This window comes from Dama dama, chromosome 32 (assembly GCF_033118175.1).
Source record: "Dama dama isolate Ldn47 chromosome 32, ASM3311817v1, whole genome shotgun sequence".
Classification (NCBI taxonomy): Eukaryota; Metazoa; Chordata; class Mammalia; order Artiodactyla; family Cervidae; genus Dama; species Dama dama.
In genome coordinates this window covers 32,423,049-32,442,690 of record NC_083712.1, presented here as the reverse complement: position 1 = coordinate 32,442,690, position 19,642 = coordinate 32,423,049, and the positions used below count along the sequence as shown (strand labels likewise).

General features: G+C 45.3%; 1 long non-coding RNA gene across 3 annotated transcripts; it reads left to right on the top strand.

Moving 5' to 3' along the window:
- The first annotated feature begins 8,664 nt into the window (after nucleotides 1–8,664).
- Nucleotides 8,665–19,265, top strand: LOC133050408 (uncharacterized). 3 transcript variants are annotated; one of them, XR_009691606.1, is made up of 6 exons: nucleotides 8,665–8,885; nucleotides 9,841–9,986; nucleotides 10,205–10,247; nucleotides 10,988–11,102; nucleotides 18,438–18,521; nucleotides 19,095–19,265. It is a non-coding gene; the product is annotated as an uncharacterized LOC133050408 (long non-coding RNA). The 3 variants fall into 3 exon arrangements; XR_009691607.1 differs by lacking the exons at nucleotides 18,438–18,521; nucleotides 19,095–19,265 and adding an exon at nucleotides 14,890–15,389; XR_009691605.1 differs by lacking the exons at nucleotides 18,438–18,521; nucleotides 19,095–19,265 and adding an exon at nucleotides 11,241–12,245.
- Nucleotides 19,266–19,642: the final 377 nt, after the last annotated feature.

Below are 19,642 nucleotides of genomic sequence, written 5' to 3'. Positions count from 1 at the left end.
GAGAGAGACCTTGAAAGACCTTAAACAAGAGGACTCTCCTCCTAGAGAGCCTAATGGAGGTGCCACGACCTCATGTGGAAACTAATTTCATCCACAAACAGCTTTTTCTTTTAGGAAATGCATCCTTTCACTGAGCAAATTCTGCCTAATTGCAACACCCAGCCATCAGCCCTATTCCACGCCACACCACCCCTACTATATGTATCTTCAGATTGTGTATCTTTCTAAAAGCTACATCCGGAGGTTCCCTGGTGGTGCAGTGGTTAGGACGGTGTGCTTTCACTGCTGTGGGCTGGGGTTCGATCCCTGGTCAGGGAACTAGGATCCCCTCAAACCCTGTAGCGTGGCAAAAAAAAAAAAAAAAAAAAAAATCCAGAATCAGATACATTAAAAAGAAAAGTCTAAAAACTCCCATTTAACCATGAACTCGTAGGCAATTAAAACATTCCCAGCGTTTCTATTTTGTTAATCGAAGTTGATATTAGGTTCATTCTCCCTTGGCTACCCTTTGTCTATTTTAAGATAAGGTGTGTATTCTATTATATTTTGTTTTGGATTTTTAATCTATCAATCTCAGCTATCGAGACAATATTGAATCCCAGCCCTTTCTAAAGATTAGAAGGAAGTCCACATTTACTGAATCTCTCTCCTGGGTGTTTCACTTCTGCTGTGCAGTCTAATTCTCGCAAAGCCTCTAAGAGGTATTCTCATGTTGCTGAGACTCAGAGAAGGAAATTGAAGCCCACAAAAGCTCCCATAGCTCGTGCGTGGACGCCTGGGTGGAACCCTCCAATGAGCTGACAGTCCCTTATAACATGGCATCAATCATAAACATGACACGTGGTCTTCTGGTGTCCACTGGGAGGCTAGCAAAAGCAGTTCAGTGAACAGGACTAGGGCCAGACAGTGGGGAGCCCTCTTTAGGCTCATGCAGGGCCAACAGTCCCCTCAGTTTGTTCCGTCAACCGTGGACCCCGCCACCCCTACATGGAGCCCACGTGTCACCTCTGACCAAGAGACCCTGCGAGATTTTGTTACACATCTATTGCAAATCATGGCACACAGGACACAGCCTTCCCTATTTTTTAAATTAATCTGTAAAATATCTTTTAAAATAACTGAAGCTCGTTTGGTTGCATCTTTCACTTGTTCCTTTTCTCAGAGTTTACTTACCACCTGTTATTCACTGATTTTTCGGTTTTACCGGGAATCTAAATCAAACCAGTTCTGGTCTACGTTCTCTGGAATACACGTTTCTTCCCTGGCTGAATGTTTGTGCATTTGGTTGTTCTCTGTTTTAAGTGTGTAAACGATTACTGAGAATGGCTCAGATTATGTTCTTTTTTGTCCAGATTACAATTTTATACAACGATTGGATGCACTTCAAGTTGCGCTTTTTTTTTAAATGGAGGTATAGATGACATAGAACATGACATTGTTTCAGTTGTACAACATAACGATTCAATATTTGTACATATTGTGAAAGAACCAGCACAATGAGTCTGGTTAACATCCGTCACTACACAAAGTTTCAGAATTTTTTTCTTTCGATGAGAACTTTTAAGATTTACTCTCTTAGCAACTTTCAAATATGCAGTACTGTATTATTATTTATAGTAATTTGGAAGTTGTACATTACATCCCCAGGAGGTATTTATTGTATAACTGGAAATTTGTACCTTTTGACTCTGTTTCCCCATTTTACCCACCCCTAGCCCTTGTCTCAGGCAACCACCAATCTGTTCTCCGTAAATGTGGGTTGTTTTTTTTTTAAGATTCCACGTGTAAGTGAAATCATATGGTATTTGTCTTTCTCTGTCTGACTTATTTCACTGAGCCTAATAGCCTTTAGATCCATCTTTATAGTCACAAATGGCAATTGTATTTTTTATGGCTGAGTAGTATTCCATTGTATTTATATACATACCGCTTTCTTTATCTGTTGCTCTATTGATGGGCACTTAGGTTGTCTCCATATCTTGGCAATTTTAAATAACGGTGCAATAAACATGGGGGTGGGGTTCCCTGGTGACTCAGATGGTAAAGAATCCTCCTGCAATGCAGGAGCCCTGGGTTCGATCGCTTGGGTGGGAAGATCCCCTGGAGGAGGAAATGGCAACCCACTCCAGTATTTTTGCCTGGAGAATCCCCATGGAAAGAGGAGCCTGGTGGGCTATAGTCCACGGGATCGCAGAGAGTCAGGCACAACAGAGTGACTACATGCACACAAACATGGGAGTACATACATCTTTTCAAATTTCATGTTTTTGTTTTCTTTGGAAAAATACCCAGGAGTAGGATTGCTGGATCATATAGTAGTTCTATTTTTAGTTTTTTTAGGTACTTCCATCTTAAAGGAAATCAACCCTGAATATTCAATGGAAAGACTGATGCTGAAGCTGAAGCTCCAATACTTTGGCTACCTGATGTGAAAAGCCGACTCATTAGAAAAGACCCTGATGCTGGGAAAGACTGATGGCAAAAGGAGAAGGGGGTGGCAGAGGATGAGATGGTTAGATGGCATCACCGACTCAGTGGACATGAATTTGAATGAACTCTGGAGATGGTGAAGGACAGGGAAGCCTGGCATGCTGCAGTCCATGGGGTCGCAAAGAGTCGGACACGACTGAGCGACTGATCAAGAACCATACAGTTCTCCATAGTGGCTGCGCCAATTTACATTCCCACCAGCAGTGCACGAGGGTTCCCTTTTCTCATGTTTCTTTGACTTTAAAGTGACAAACGTTTCATATCAGAAGCGTCTCTGCTATTTCTGGTCCCATTAGAAAGCTATCTTTCTCTTCTAATACTATTTTATTTTTAAATTTTTTTCTAATACTATTTTAATACCCAGTTGTTTTTTTTGTTGTTGTTTTTGTTTTTTCACCTGACTTCAGGGTTATCTCTCTATAAACAGAATCCAGGGACTTTCCTCCTACCCTTTCATTGACGATATTCAGAACTGAACTAAGTGTCAATAAACCTCTGAGTCAGAGCTGTTGTGTTTCGTCTTCCACAAAACCCTAGAGTGTGAGTCAAGTTCAAGTTCAAGGTCAGACTCACCCTTCTTTGCAGTCTCAAGTGTGCCTGGGTGATTTCTCTTCCGGTTTTCTTGTCACATAAGTGTGCACAGAAAGCCAGGGAGCTGAAACAGCAAAGGACTGCTGTTTTGCTTTCTGAACGTCTGAGGGTTAAGTGAGTCTGAAGTTGGCTCAGCGGGGCTGCCTGGTGTGGTGCTGCTACTGATGGGCCTGCTCGTCCAGCTGGCTTCACTTAAGGCGCCTTAACTGCTTATCTGCTCCCCCATTTCAGCATGGCTCTTCCCGCATTCCTGACAGCACTTAGCTCGACCTAATGGACAGAATGTGAATCCCAGATGGTACCATCTCATAAATCCAACCTACCGATCGTGCGTTTATGTCTTCAGCGGGCACGGAAACTGCAATGGACTCAATCCAGGTGTCTTACATTTTAAGATAAGTCAGGTGCCCTTGCAGGGAATTTGAACTACTTTAGAGCAAGTCCACACTCGATGGACATGGGTTTGGGTGGACTCTGGAAGTTGGTGATGGACAGGGAGGCCTGGCGTGCTGCGATTCATGGGGTCACAAAGAGTTAGACACGACTGAGCGACTGAACTGAACTGGACTGAGAGCAAGTCCACAGCTTTCTTTGCTGTTTCCTCTGGTGTGGGTTGGGGACCCTGCTCAGCTAAGAGGGCTCCCCATGGGCAGGGCCAGTGGGAAGCTTGTCTGTGGCTGTGACGTCTTCTTGTCCCTGTGTCATCCGGAAAGTTTGCAGGAAACCTTGACCAAGGAAGGAGAGGAGAGCGTGTGTGCCTCCTTGAATGAGGACATTAACAGCCCAGTTATAGGGAAGTTCTTAGCACCAGATACCTGTTCACTCAGGGCATCGGGAGCCTAAAAACAACTCTGCTTTAGGAGCGTCCGACTCTGTATGATCCTATGGACTGTAGCCCCCACCCCCAGGCTCCTTTGTGCATGGATTCTTCAGGCAAGAATACTGAAGTGGGTTGCCATTTCCTTCTCCAGGGGAATCTTCCCTACCCAGGGTTCGAACTCAGGTCTCTGGCGTTGCAGGCAGACTCTTTACTGACTGAGCCACCAGGGAAGCCACCCTAGAGGGCATTAAAATATACATGATGGGTGACTTCTCTGGCAGTCCAGTGGTTAAGACTCCGAGCCCCCACTGCCGGGGTACCAGTTCAATCCCTGGCCAAGGAACTAAAATCCTGCATGCCATGTGGCACAGCCAAAAAAAGTAAAAAAATAAGAAAACATACACGATGGACTCCAACTAAAAGGCGGGTGTAAGTTTGCCCTTTGGTTTAGGGCCTTTGGGTGTCATGATTTGCGTTTGGTGATGTGCTGTGTAGGTCTTTCCCCTCTTTCATGTGACAGCCTCTCCTCAATCTTCAGCATCACTTTCCTGAGAAGCCCACCCTGGGGACCTTCTCTGAAGTTGTCTTTTCCCTCCTCCCATCCCTGTGTATCATATCACCTTGTTTATTTAATTCATGGCATGAACCACAGTTTATAATCAGAAATTTGTTCATCTGCATGTGTGTTTTCTGTCTCATCTTCTTGTTTATCATCTCACAATCTCAGGGACCCTCTGTTTTTCTTCCTCTTACTGTATCCCCAACATCTAGCACACAATGCCTCATCGATACTTAGTAGGTTCTTAATAAATATTGAATTAATAGATGAATCCATCCATTCAGTAGGTAGCATGACTGACATTCAGTAAAGAGATCCCTTATTTTTTAAAGCTTTCTATTTAGTTGTTATAAAGTTGCATATATTTTATTATATGATTTTATTCGTCATACTTTTAAACTGGTTTGGGAAAAGTTGCTCAAATCACAGCTCCAATACCTTCTAATAGATATACCTTTTTTTCCAGAGGAAGTAGTGTTTATTAGATATTCCCATTCTCTTAAAGCCTGGTGTGTTTGTTCCTATTATAGTTGCTCCAATATTATCAGACTGACCTCTCTCTTGACAAGAGCTGTGGGCTCTCAGTGAGTATTCAAGTTGAGGGCAGGGAGGGAGGAGTGAGTAAAATGATCCAAGGAGCTTGGAAAGAAAATACTGGAGCTTCTGTTTATATACTTTTGCCGATAGGTAAGAAAGAAATTGAACTTTGTGAATATTTAATATGTTTTGACAGTAGTTCATGTGTGTGCAAGTTCAGTCACTCGGTCGTGTCCTACTCTTTGCGACCCCGGTGGACTGTAGCCCAGCAGGCTCCTCTATCCATAGAGTTTCCCAGGCAAGAATACTGGAGTGAGTTGCCATTTACTTCTCCAGTGGATCTTCCCCACTCAGGGATCAAAACCACATCCCCTGTTCTCCTGCATTGGCAGGCAGATTCTTTACCTCTGCACCTCCTGGAAAACCCCAGTTCATGTATACATTTGTGTATTAACTTACAGACATTAGAGGTACGTACTCAGGTTATCTTTTTTTTTTTTTTAACTGATGGACTTCTCATGTTAAACAGTGCAGAAGCCACTAGACTACAACATTCTGTTAAGGTAAAGTTCTTGAAGACATGGTTGTTTGCGTCATTGATGAGGTCAAAGATCATGGATACTGCTCAATTCAGGATAATTCACTTTCCATCGGAAAACAGGAAAGCTATAGGTTGTGCCTCTAGCCTGTCTGTAGTTCTCCACGACATCACTTTGTAAACACTTAGGATCAGTCCTAGGAAGACAACTGACAATGGAAGCCCCACTGACAGTGGGTCAGTAAAACTATCTTAGTACATGGAGGGCAGAATATTCTATTTTTACCATGTTTTTCCCTCAGGCCTCCATGAATCAGAGGGGCTGTGTCTGTCCCTTGGGTTGATGCATAATTCTGCTGTAGCTGGTGAAGGTCAAACTGGAGGGTCATTTATGTGATGGAAATTTACATGCTTTGCTTCCATACTTCTAGTGGTGTGGGACTCGCTGCCTCTTGCGTCCTGTATTCCTCATGTCAGTCTGAAGTCTGCTCTTCCATAACTTCTGTCCATAGGTCTTCCCAACCCACTAAACAAGCCCAACCGCCTCTCAAATGAATGCTTCCCAAGGGCTGGCGGAGAGTTTCTTGGGTCTCTGATAGGTTGTTCTGCTTCAGACCAGACATTCCCAGGCTTTTCAAGCTCTTCCCATATTCCATGGTCCGCAGTCACCACACATGCTACTTATCCTTGAAATGGGCTCTCATCTGGCCTGGGGTGCGGGGCCCAGGACTATCTGTGATTACAGAGAGATGGCCCAGTGGGTGTAGGCCAGACACCCCCTCCCCTTGCTCTGAACACCGTGTTTCTATCATGTGGATGAGCCGGCTACTGGCTCTCCCTACAGGCACATTACATTGCCAACACACACTGAGGCCCGGAATGAGGAAATCCCCTCTCTCCTCGTGGGGAACAAAAATGAATGATGGATCTTTTTTCAAGGTACCGTGGAGTTTAGAGGGGGAAAATGCTATAAATTTCGAGCACCAGTTATCTGCAGCATTCTGTGGGCTTGTGATCCTTATCGATGAGCACGCAGACTGATTTATGTCCGCGGTCAGGGTGTACACACTCTTTCACATTCTTTTCTTTTCTCTTGCGGGTCTTACATGTGCCTTTCGATGTATCAACAGAATCTGTAAACTCAGTTCCCTTTAATAGTAACATAACATTCCATTGTCTTAATGTACCATAGTTCGCATAACCTTTTCCTAATTTGGGGCATTGGGTCATGCCCCATTTTTCCACTGTTGTGAATGGTGTTACCGTAAACCTCTCAGTGCTATTTGCTTGCGTTTCTCTTTTGCATATTTCCCCTGGGGTCTATTCCACAGCGGGACCATTGGGTCAAAGTGTAGGAACAGTTTTATAGCTCTCTTTTATATATTGTCAGCCTGATCTCCAGAGGCGATGGATATTTTTCAAAAGTGCCCAAGAAGACAACCAGGGCCTGGAGAGATCATAGCTTAACTGGAAAATTTGGTCCTGTATGTTGCTTCAGGTTCTTCTCTAGTCCGCTCTCCAGCGCTAATGATGGAAATGTGAAGGAGGGGACTTTAGGATGACCAGCACCCTCTGTACCCAGATGTGTTTACCCAGAAGTGCAATTGCTTCCTGTTTTCTTTTTTTTTTTTTAATGTGGACCATTTTTAAGGTCTTTATTGACTTTGTTACAATATTGTTTCTGTTTCATGTTTTAGTTTTTTGGTCACTAGGCATGTGGGATTCTGCGTCCCCGACCAAGGATTCTGGGTCCCCGACCAAGGACCGAAGCTGTACCCCCAGCATCGGAAGGCAAAGTCCTGACCACTGGACCACCAGGGAAGTCTCTGCTTCTTTCTGTGAGGGGAGTTTTATCTTCTGAAAGGAGGTTTCACTGCCTGACCTAGGTTCTAATCTCAGCTTTACCACCACCCCCAGCTATGTGCCGTTAGACAAATCCCCTAACCTCTCTGAGTCGATTCCTTTCTCGTCTGTGAGGAGGTTAAATGATAGTCCTTACTCAGGGAGTTTTGAGAAGGTTTTGTAGAGTTCTGGGCTCTTGTCATTACCTATGACTCACTTGGTGTGAAGGGTCTACAGGTTCCTTCCTTCCTTGTACTGCTAGGAGCTGGCTCTGTCTGCCCTGGGATTGAGGGCAATAAACGTCTGTCATGGAATGCATGGATTGTCTTCACCCATAACCTTGCTGCCCTGTGTTTAGGAACTGGAAAACATTGTGGAAAAGTTTATGAAGAATTATGTCTTTAACAGGTGAAGAAAGGCCCCCACATAAATGTTTATAGGATGTGCCGGGTCTGAGGCCTGTGCTTTGGTTTCCTCATCAATTTCCTCATCAGTGTGGCTGCAGAAAGAGCATCTCTGTTTTTTCAAGACCTCCAGAGGTATATGACTTTGTAGATGAGATGTGTTGAAATCTTAGGGAGGGAGGTCAGAGAGAGCTCTTCATTTCAGAAAAAGGTACTCACTGGGAAGGCCCTGGGTCTCCAGGTCTCTGGGGCTGTTTGCAACACCCTTGAGTCCCTGGGAGAGGTTGGGAGGATGTGTTCAAGACCTGCCCTGTGGGACTTCCCTGGAGGCCCAGTGGTTAAGACTCTGCCCTCCACTGCTGGGGATGCAGTTTAGATCCATGGGTTGGTGAACTAAGATCCCACATGCTGTGCAGTGCTGAGGTGGGGGTGGGGGCAAAAAAAAAAAAAGAGAAAGACCTACCTTTCATCTCTCCAGTCTCCTTGCTATTGCAGAGAAATGAAAATAGGCTTCTGCAGGTGGCCACCCTCCACTGGGGGGGACATTTCTTCCATTCTCCAATGGCCTAGGTTAATGGGGCCACAAATGCTTGCTCTTTCTCCCACCAACAGGGCTTCCCAGGTGGCTCAGTGATAAAGAATCTGCCTGCCAAGGCAGGAAACGTGGGTTCGATCCCTGGGTGGGGAAGATCCCCTGGAGTAGGAAACAGCAACTCACTCCAGTATTCTTGCCTGGGAAATCCCCATGGACAGAGGCGCCTGGTTGGCTACAGTCCACGGGGTTGCAGAGAGTCAGACACAACTGATCAGCTGGGCACACACTTCTCCCATCTGGAGGAGGAGTCTCAAGCCTCTCCCCTTGGAGCTGGCCTGTCCTTAGTGACCTGCTCAACTAGTAGAATGCTGTCCAAGGGACATTCTAGAACTTCTGGGGGTAAAGACCTAAGAAGTTGTGCAGTTTCCACCCAGGTCTCCTGGAACACTTTCTCTAGGAGCCCTGGGCCACCATGTGGGAGGTTGTCTGCCCTGAGACTGCCATGCCATGAGATCTCAGGAACACGCTCCGCTCAGCAGTTCCAGTCAAGCCCACCAGGCTCAAGACATGTGAGTAGAGGGGTGAAGCCACGGACTCTCCAGCTGAGAACTCCTGAGGTGATACATGTGAAGCAGAAAAATTGCCCAACTGAACTTACCCAAATTCCTGACCCCCAAGGTCATGAGACAGACTGCTGTTTTAACCTGCTAAGCCCTGGGGAAACTTTTATGCAGCCACAGATCAGAGAACACCAGGGCTACCTGGGCTGAGCCGAGTCCCTGCCTCATTCCCTCCCCTCAGCTGTATTCTCGCTTCTCACTCTTGGGACTAAATATCAGAGGCCATGCAGAAGTCATTGACGTCAGCCCTTCTCTTTGACAGGATTCCCCAGATGTATTTTTGGCCTCGAGTCTATTATTTATGATCCCCTGTTGAATTTTACAGTCAGATAGGACAGGAAGCGTCGGCAGAGTTCCAGAATCCTGGCTAAATAGACTTTTCTGTTGTATTCAAAGAGGAAATGACAGAGCAAAAATCTCCAGCGCTCTTCCTGTTATACGAGTCTCCCCCAATTCATGTGGGGTGACTCGATTCTCTGGCAGCCCTGTTTGGAGAGCCTCAGATCTTAAATGAGGACCTGTTCAGAGCACCCAGATATTTAAGGAAGTCCAGTACTCCTTCTTGATGATGCTCATCCCTCTTCTGGTATCCCAGGAGACCTGTATTTACGTTTATTTTATTTGAATTTATTTAAACATGTCAGAAGGTTAAAAGCGCACCTTTCCGCCGCAGATGTTTCCCATGGTGACTATTAACAGGACCCAGACACACACGAGAATCCGAAATAATGAAACAATCGCCATTTCAGTTTTCAGGCTTCTCTGCTACCCGGCATGTCAATTATTAACTAAGAAATTAATCATTAAGGGCATTAATGAAATTGGCCCAACCGTCTTGCTGGGCCACATTGCTCCTTATACAATGGAGCTGGTTAACTTCTGGCTTTTTCCATCCCTTTCATAGCAACCTTGTTTCTACGGGCTGTGTATTTTCAAGGGAGCCAACTCTTTTATTTCTGCTTACTTCCGTGGCTGGTACCAGTGACTGCTAGGGACATCAAGACCAGCACTTCCTCTAACCTTCAGCCCTTCCAAAGCAGATTCTCAAAGGTCAGTAGTTCTACACTGACTCATTTCTTTCTCCATTCATTTTTTTCCCCACCCATACATTTATTTACTTATTCAATAATTGTTGATAAAATGCTTGAAATGTACCAGACATTGTATCAGGCATTTGGGATAGAAGATGAGGAATACCGGGCTGTGCTTGACAGAGGCTCACAGTGCTTAATAGATGCTCAATAAACAGATAAGGAATCCCTCTGCAGGAGGCCATGCTGGGAATTCTTGCTGCGGGAACTGAAGCTCGGGGTAAGTAACGAGCTGGGTAAGTAACAAGGCAGGAAGGAGCGAAGGCGTGCCTGCCTCCGCATCCTGACCACATCTCTGTACTCCTTCCCCCTCCTGCTCCGCTCTTCCTTCCACTGCACTTGGTCATAACATTGATTCAAAGTCTGAGACTTCAATCTCTGGGATTATACTACACTGTCTCTTGGCTTCAAGGCGATGCTTATGAGAGAATCCGATTGCCAGTTCTAGAACATTCTTTATTAATCCATTGTGGAAAAGCAACAACTGTATTCCAGTGAAAGCAAAAGATGGCTCAGGAAAAATTTTAGTCCATGAAAGATGCCAAAGCCCCTCTTAGAAGGCAAGACAAAGTCAGCCCTTATCTTAGGAGCTAGTGACTTGGTTGGCACTAAAAGCTTACTCAGGGTTACTGTTGTGTGAGGGGTCTGGAAGTCCTGAAGCTCAGCACATGATTGCGTTGGGCATAGACCTTGGAGACCTCGAAACTGGGAATAGTATAAAACACAGCTGATTCAGTACCGTTAAGGTCATCACCCTCACCCAACCTACTACTTTAACATTGCTCAACCCTTTATTTAGTAGAGCCTTTTTCCTTCTTGCATTCTGAGCACAGGCATGGCCAATCAAGGCCAAAGCTCCAGAAGACAAGTGAATTGATTGGGAAAGTAATTGAAGAAATTCCCAGAGGTGGTTACTAATGAGGCTGTACATGTCAAACATCTGTCATGACTCACTTTCAGACTGTGGCTCGGCTGCCCAGGTGACAGGAAGTGAAGCACAGCTCCGAGGCAACAAATGGGAAGGCTCCCAGGGACTGCAGGCGCCATCTAGCAGAGCCCTGGGCTCTCAGCCTGGGTGAGTGGTATTCACCTTGGTGTCTACTCTGTGTGGGCTCTCAACCTTGCCCTGTCCTTTGCCCACATGGCTTCTGTCTTAAGAAGTACCCCAAATACCTTCTACTTTGGGTTCCTGATCCTAACTCTGCACTAACAGGCAAGGTGTTCAGATGGAAAGAGCATCACTGGTCCAATCTGTGCCGATGCTGACTGCTGTCTCACCCAATAACTGAAACTTCTGCCTGTTCTTCTGCCATCTCCCCTGTCGATAATGGCTGCCAGCTGTCAAGGACTTGCTCTCAACCCCTCTTCCACCTGAAGTTCTGTACCCCCTCCTACCACTTTCCAGAACACATGAATAGCATCTTGCCAGGCAATGCTGTGAATCAGCACAAACTGGTCTCAACCGAGTTGATTAATATTAGACTTATGTAGTGGAAAGGGCTTATGCCTAGGAGCAAAATCCTGTTTTTAGTGAGAAAAAAGGACATAAAATTGTACAAGGTATCATAACCTTAGACTTAAGAAGTTACTTAGAAGAAATAACAGTGTTTAATGTATATGTGCCTAACAGCAGAGCCTCAAAATATGTGAAGCAAAACTGATGGAATGTAAGGAAAAATTGCAAGGAAATCAATCCACTATCATAGATACTGACTTCAACACCCCTATGTCAGAAATGGACAGATTCATGAAGCAAAAAATCAGTAAGGACATAGTTGAACTCAATAGCACCATTAATCCATGGGATAGAATAGACATCTATGGACTACTTCATCCAAGTGCAATGGAATATACATTCTTCTCAAGCTCATGTGGAACATTTACCAAGATAGAACACCTTTTAGGCCATAAAACATACTTCAGTGGTTGTAAAAGAATAGAAATCATCCAATGTCTGCCTTCAGATCATGCAGGAATTAAACTAGAAATAAGAGTAAAAAGATAGCTGGAAAATCCCCAAGACACATCTGAATAACACATGGTTCAAGGAAGAAATCTCAAGAGAAATTTTAAAATATTTTGAACAAAATGAAAATACAGCTTAAACTATGCAGCAAAAACAGTGCTTAGAGGGAAACTTTTAGGACTTATATGTGGAATCTAAAAAAAAAAAAATGATGCAGATGAACTTATTTACAAAACAGAAACAGATTTATAGACATAGAAAACAAACTTATGGTTACCGAAGGGGAAGAAGGGAGGGGAGGGATAAATCAGGAGTATGGGAGTAACAGATACACGTTACTGTATTAAAAAAACTTAGATAAACAACAAGGATCTACTGTATAGCACAGAGAACTATGTTTGATATCCTATAATAAACCTAAAGGAAAAGAATCCAAAAAAAGAATATGTATATCTGAATCACTTTGCTGTACACCAAAAACTAATACAACATTGTAAATAAACTATTCTTCAATAGAAAAATACATTAAAAAAAGAGTATGTATCCCTTAGATATTCAGAAAAACAGCAATATTTATTTTTAAATAAGAGGAAATGGAAGAGTGCAGAGTTTGAACTCAGGACCGAGTTCAGTCTGGGCTACACGCCTTACTAGCTCTGTGACCCACGAAGTCTTTAACACAGCACACCTCAGTTTCTGCATCTGTAAAATGAGGATGATAAAACCTACCCCACAGTGGTTTGCATGTGTACATCTGCCTACAAATAACGATGAAACTATACAAGGAAAATGAATGTGCAAGGCGCCTGAGGGATGCTCAATACGGATTGATTTTCAAGCCCTTTAAGGATATTTGGGAGTTGATAGGTTCCAAGGAAATTTTGCTGGGCACACACAAGGCCTTTTGTTCACCCTTCTCCCTTACCCATCCTGACATTCCTGATGACACAGACAACCCGCCTAGGGGGGCTGCCCACACCCCTAGGCACCAAGCGCCTCCATTTTGGAGGAGATAGGGGAGCCCTGGAAAGGAAGCTGTTTTCTACTTTGAAAACCCCAGAAAGCGCAAAGCTCTGGGACTGGCTGATGCTGTCTCTTTTCTCCCTCTGCCATGCTTTAAAGAACGTTCTGGGCTTCCTGTCCCAGCCTGAGGGAGAAACCAAGGGTACACATCACTAGAAAATAACAACGGGGCCAGAGCCTTACACGGGAACTTGGATCCAGAGTGGGCCTTGGGCAGACAAGGAGGAGACTGTTTGTTGCAGAGCTGGGATGGCGAGGAAGGGTGCCCAGGGCCCCAAGGGGGACGGGAACAAAGGACTCAGTCTCCCAACAAGCCTGGGCCGGGTCAGGCGGAACTGGGGGAGTCGTGAGCAGAAAACCACCCGGGCCCCTCCAGCTAAGGGCGAGGTGTGGAATGTGAGAGGAAGGTGAACCAAATGGCATGAAGGGACTTGGGTTCTGATTCACATTCAGTTTGCCTCTGAAGCGTTCCAAACGTGGTGGGAACAGGGCCTCTTTGGAGAGGACTGTTATCTGAGGACAGAGCAGGATGAGGGGAAGGGTGGGGGGTGATGGCTGACGGCTGCAGAGAGCATTCCAGCCTGGAGATAAGTGAAGCCAGAAGGTTAGGCATGATTCAGTGGAAGTCTGAGGAACTGCCCGTTCCACTCCTGATCTGAGTTGAAATGAGACACATCAGGGAGAATTTTTGAGGCTACGTGGGTCCTTTTGCAACGCTGGGCTTGATCAGCGGCTGTCAGATTTCAACTAAAGACGTTTCCTCTTACTCTAAATTTGCATTCCAGGAAACGTGCCTGTTCTCTTTTGTGTGTTAACTGAAAACTTGCCTAGTGGCTCTGCACTTCAGAGGACCCGGGTTTGATCCCGGGTTTGATCCCTGGGTTGGGGAGATCCTCTAGAGAAGGGAATGGCAACCTACTCCAGTATTCTTGCCTGGGAAATCCCATGGACAGAGGAGCCTGGCGGGCTACAGTCCATGGGGTTGCAAAGAGTTGGACATGACTGAGCGATTAACACACACGCTAACTATCCATGGCTGGTTCCTCTTACTCTAAACTTGAATTCCAGGAAACTTAACTTTTATCTTTTACTTCTCTAATTTTCATTGGTAAGATAGGATTTCAGAAGCTAAGATGTTTCGCATTGTACATCAGAAACCAATACAACATTGTAAAGCAAATATCCTCCAATTAAAAACTAAGAAAAAAAATACTAAGAAAATTTGAATGAAAGCTGTCAGTGATGGTCATGTTATGGGGGACTGAACGTGACAAGAGAGTAGCAATAAATGATGACAAAATTCCATTCAGTTCAGTCGCTCAGTCGTGTCCAACTCTTTGCGACCCCATGGACTGCAGCACGCCAGGCCTCCCTGTCCATCACCAACTCCCAGAGCTTGCTCAAACTCATGTCCATTGAGTCGGTGATGCCATCCAACCATCTCATCTCATCTCATCCTCAAAATTCCATAGGCATCTTTCAATGATAAACTTGACTCCCTTGTGTCATCTTAGCCCTTACCTGCCTCCAGCCACACTCCCTTTTGTCCCATGGGCTCCTCCTGGCCTGAAGGGTACAGGCCACTTCTTGGAGGGGAGATGAAAGAGAATGGTGGCTTGTGTACCCTCAGCATCACCCGTGTTCACTGACCACCAGGAGGTAGGGGACTCATTCTCTGTTTCCGGTGACCTTACACCTTGCTCTCGGGAAATGTAAGAGACTCCAATATTTTAAAAGGATGGACTTTGAGGTTATGGAGGACATCCATGAGAGGTGGATGGGTCATTTCTTCTTTTTCTTTAAAAAATGTTTTATTTATTTGCCTGCGCCCGGTCTTAGTTGTGGCAATCAGGATTTCTGATCTTTGTTGCAGCATGTGGGATCTTGACTCACAGTGTTTTTTGCGGCATGTGAACTCTTAGTTGCAGCATATGGAATCTGGTTCCCTGACCAGAGATTGAACCCAGGCCACCTGCATTGGGAACACGGAGTCTTAGCCACTGTACCACCAAGGAAGTCCCAGGAATGCATTATTCCGCTGCAGACTCTCTTTCCCTGACCTTCCAGGCTCGTTGTGTTAACCCACCAAAATGTTGTTCTGGAGGAATGAGCAGCTTTGGATGTGCTGTTTCCTCTGCTGTAAATCCCTTGCCCCAGATCTCAGCATGGTTCACCCCCTTAACCCTTCACCTTTGGGCTTAGCAGCAGCAGCAGCAGCATTTTGACAATAAAGCTTTCTGATAAGGGTTGACTTGTGTCCCTTTGGAATATGTTGAAATCCCAACTCCTAGTGCCTGTGACTATGACCTTATATGGAAAAAAGATCTTTGCAGATGATCACCAGAAGATGAAGTCATTCATTAGGGTGCGATCCTAACCCAACATGACTGGTGTCCTTGTAGAAAGATGACACTTAGAAACAGAGACAGACGCATGCAAAGGAAAGATGGTGTGAAGGCACAAGGAGAAGACAGCCATCTACCAGTCAAGGAAGACCTGAGGTTACCAGGAGCCAGGGGAAAGACACGGGACCAATTCTCCCTCACAGCCTCAGGAGGAACAGACACTACCAATACCTTAGATTCAGACTTCCATGAGACAATATATCTCTGCTGTTTAAACCACCTAGCTTGTGATACTTTATTACAGCAATCCCAGTACAGTACCTTGCTCAAATCGCATTATTTAAAATTGCACTGTCTGTCCCTCTTGTCTTCTCCACAGCACTTATTACTATCAAATACCTCCGACTCTCTGCAACCCCATGGGCTGTAGCCCACCAGGCTCCTCTTCCCATGGGGTTCTCCAGGCAAGAATACTTGTGTGGGTTGCCATTCCCTTCTCGAGGGCATCTTCCCTACCCAGGGATCGAACCTGGGTCTCCCACATTGCAGGCAGATTCTTTTCCAACTGAGCCACCAGGGAAGCCCCTAAGTATACTATACATGTAGCTATTTACTTTTTGCTATGTATTTGTTTATAGTCTGTCTCCCTCCGCTGGAGTGTACACAACCTGAAGGCAGAGATTGTGGTACGTTTCTTCATGCATTCCCTGCATCTGGAATCAATACTGCCCTTACACCCCATCAGGCTGTAGGAGGCTCTCTCTGGCCCTTCTCTGGTCATGCCTCCCTCACCCCCGCTGTCGAGGTGAAGAGTCTGTGTGGGTAAGTGGCTATGGACATGGAGCCCACGCCCCTGCTTCTAGAACATGCTCCAAGAACCCACATGTTGGCCTCAAGCCCACTTCCAGAGTCTGCATCAGCCTCTTCCTTGAGTCTGTCCTCCTAAGACTCTAGCGAAATGGGTGTGGATGGAGCTTCGACAGACTGGCTGGAGCATCCACACAGTTTGCAGAGGGGCCTTCCTGTGTGGGAGAAAGTTTCGGGGTAAGATGAGAAGAAGAGGGGGGACACAGGCCAGGGTCTTCCTTTGTATTTGCCTCTTGCCTCTCAAAAGGTAGGGGCTCGGGGGGAGACTCTACCTTGAATAATGTCTGGCACAGAGCAGGCACTTGGTGAACATGAATAAATGAATGTGTGAGTTACTCTTAAAAGCTTTTTTTCTTTGAATTACAGTCCTTTAAAGAAAACATCGGAACTTCCCCGGTGGCCCAGTGGTTGAGACTTCACCTATTTTTTAATTAATTAACTAAAAAAATCTTTAGAATATAATTGCTTTGCAATATTGTGTTAGTTTCTGCTGTGCGATGAAGTGAACCAGCTGTGTGTATAATCCATCCCCTCCCTCTTGGAGCTCCCTCCCCGCTCACCCCCATCCCACCCATCTAGGTCATCACAGAGCTTTGAGCTGGGCTTCCTGTGCTTTATAGCAGGTTTTCACTAGCTGTCTATTTTACACGTGGTAGTGTATATCTGTCAATTTCAATCTCCCACCCTCCCCTTCCTCCACCGGGTCCACATGTCTGTTCTCTATGTCAATGTCTCCATTCCTTGTCTTGGAAATAGATTCAGCTGTACCATTTTTCTAGATCCCACATATATGCATTAATATACAATATTTGTTTTCCTCTTTCTGACTTACTTCACTCTGCATGATAGACTCCATCCATGTGAGACCTCGCCTTCTAATACAGGGGGTGTGGGTTAAATTCCTGGTCAGGCGGCTAAGATCCTACTTGGCTCGTAGCCAAAAAGCCAAAACACGAAACAGAAGCAATACTGGAAAAAATTCAATAAAGACTTTAGAAATGATCCACATCAAAAAAAAAAATCTTTTTTTAAAAATAAAGAGAATATAAAATCCTCAATGATTCAAATCAAAAGCAGGGCATATTCCTGGCTTTCAAACTCAACCCAGCCTCCTTCAACTGTGAAATCCACAAGGCACCCCCATCCCCCAGTGCCTTTCATCTTTGCCATCCAACCTTCTGGGGGCTGGGATAAAGGAACTGTTACATCAGTCCACAGGAGCCTGCTAATAATACAGGTAGTGAGAGAGACTTAAAACACTGCAGTAAAAGAACTGTAGGGAAAGGTCAATAACTTCACTAAAAGGATGAATTTCTAATGAGGGGACTTGAGGGGATGATCTGTGCCGTCTGGAATATGGCGGGGGAGGTGAGATTTTGGAGCTTGTTATCACCTATCCTGCACGTGGTCCACCTGGTTCTTGCCGCTCAGGTAAAACCGGAGTAGAAACTCCTTCCTTTGCCAGTAAACTATTGGGCAGATGGGCTTCCCTGGTGGCTCAGACGGTAAAGAATCCACCTGCAATGCGGGAGACCTGGGTTCAATCCCTGGGTTGGAAAGATCCCCTGGAGGAGGGCAAGGCAACCCATTCCAGTATTCTTGCCTGGAGGATCCCCATGGACAGAGGAGCCTGGCGGGCTACAGTCCGTAAGAGTCACAAAAAGTCGGACACGACTGAGCAACTAGGTGGGCAGGTGATTTCGTTTCTGATGCTCACCAACCTGGTTTGCCAGTTCCTCCCACGTGGGGAATACACATTTGATCATGTTTGGATTTTAAGCCAGTTTTTAAATTGGGATTTGGGGCGGGGACGTGAGAATATTTATGCTAACTACTACCCAAGTCTCCGTGACCCAGGAGAAACCTCTGAAATTTCACAGGAAGGGGATCCTTGAGATGTTGGGCCCTGAAGACTCGCTGTGGTTCCTGCAGAGATCTAAGGACTGTGGTTGGAAGGCTCAGCGTCACACAGACCCTGAACCTTGCATGTCCCAGGGCCACTGCCCTGCTGCCTGTGCTGGCCTGCAGCTTTGATGGATGTCGTTGGCTCACTAGCACAGCCCAGAGGGGCTCAGGAGCCAGGTCTGCTGACTTTCAACAAGTTAAACGCTCACCCCAGAACACTAGTTTTGGGGCTTCATCAGATGCAATGAGCGAGTGAAGAATGCATACAAGCAGGATACACATCTCATTTCTTTTCTTCTTTTAGAAATGAAGACGAGAAACTAGATTCATAATTTCTGCTAGTTTCCGCCTCAACCTCATAAAAGCAACTGTTGGAATACTTTCAAAGGTAATACTCATCAGTACTATTTATTGCGCAGTTACTATGAGCCAGGTACTTTGCCCATGTCATTCACTCCTCACAATGAACCGTCCTGGTGGGAATGATAATTCTCCCCATTTTATGCAGAGATAATGGAATAAAACATTGATTTACTTTAAAGATCTTACCCAAGAACACACAAGTAATCATCTAGTAGTCTGCAGATAGATCTAACCGCACAGACCATGCTGTGGACTGCTAAACCACTCTGTCTTTCTGATGTGGTTAGATTCTCACATTCAATTATTGCATCCCACCTGTGTGCCGAGGGCCTGTTCTGTGTGGGGCACTTTCCTCCACTCTGAGGACTATGATGGTGAACAAAACTGGATCCAGCCCCAGACTTATAGAGCTAACAGGCTGGTGAGGGCACAAACGATCTAACAGCCACACATATAAAAATAAAATTGGACACATGGGCTTCCCTGGTGTCTCGGTCTGCCAATGCAGGAGACCTGGATTCGATCCTGGTCTGGGAAGATCCCACATGCCCTGGAGCAACAAAGTCTGTGGGCCACAACTATTGATCTTGTACTTTAGAGCCGGGACCTGCAGCTACTGAGACCACATGCTGAAACTACCGAAGCCGGCACACTCTAGAGCAGTGTTCTGCAACGGGAGACGCCACTGCAATGAGAAGCCCGAGCACCACGACTAGACAGCATCTCCCGCTCACCACAACTAGAGAAAAGCCCAGGCGACAACAAAGACCCAGCGCCGCCAAAAAATTAAAATAAATTTAAAAAATTATTTTAAAAAATAAATAAAATGACACATGTGACAAATGCTATAAAGGAGAGATACAGGATACTGTACAAGCCTATCGTGTTTTTGTTTGTTTGTTTTTCAAATTTTTACAGTTTTTAAAAATCACATGAGATAGTGTTTTTTTAAGATTTTTGTTTTTTGATGTGGACCATTTTTTAAGTCTTTATTGAATCTGTTACAATACTGCTTCTGTTTTCTGATTAGGTTTTTTGGCCCTGCGGCATGTGAGTTTAGCTCCCCGACGAGGGATCAAACATGCACACCCTGCATTGGAAGGAGGAGTCTTAACCACTGGACCACCAGGGAGGTCCTAAGTTTGA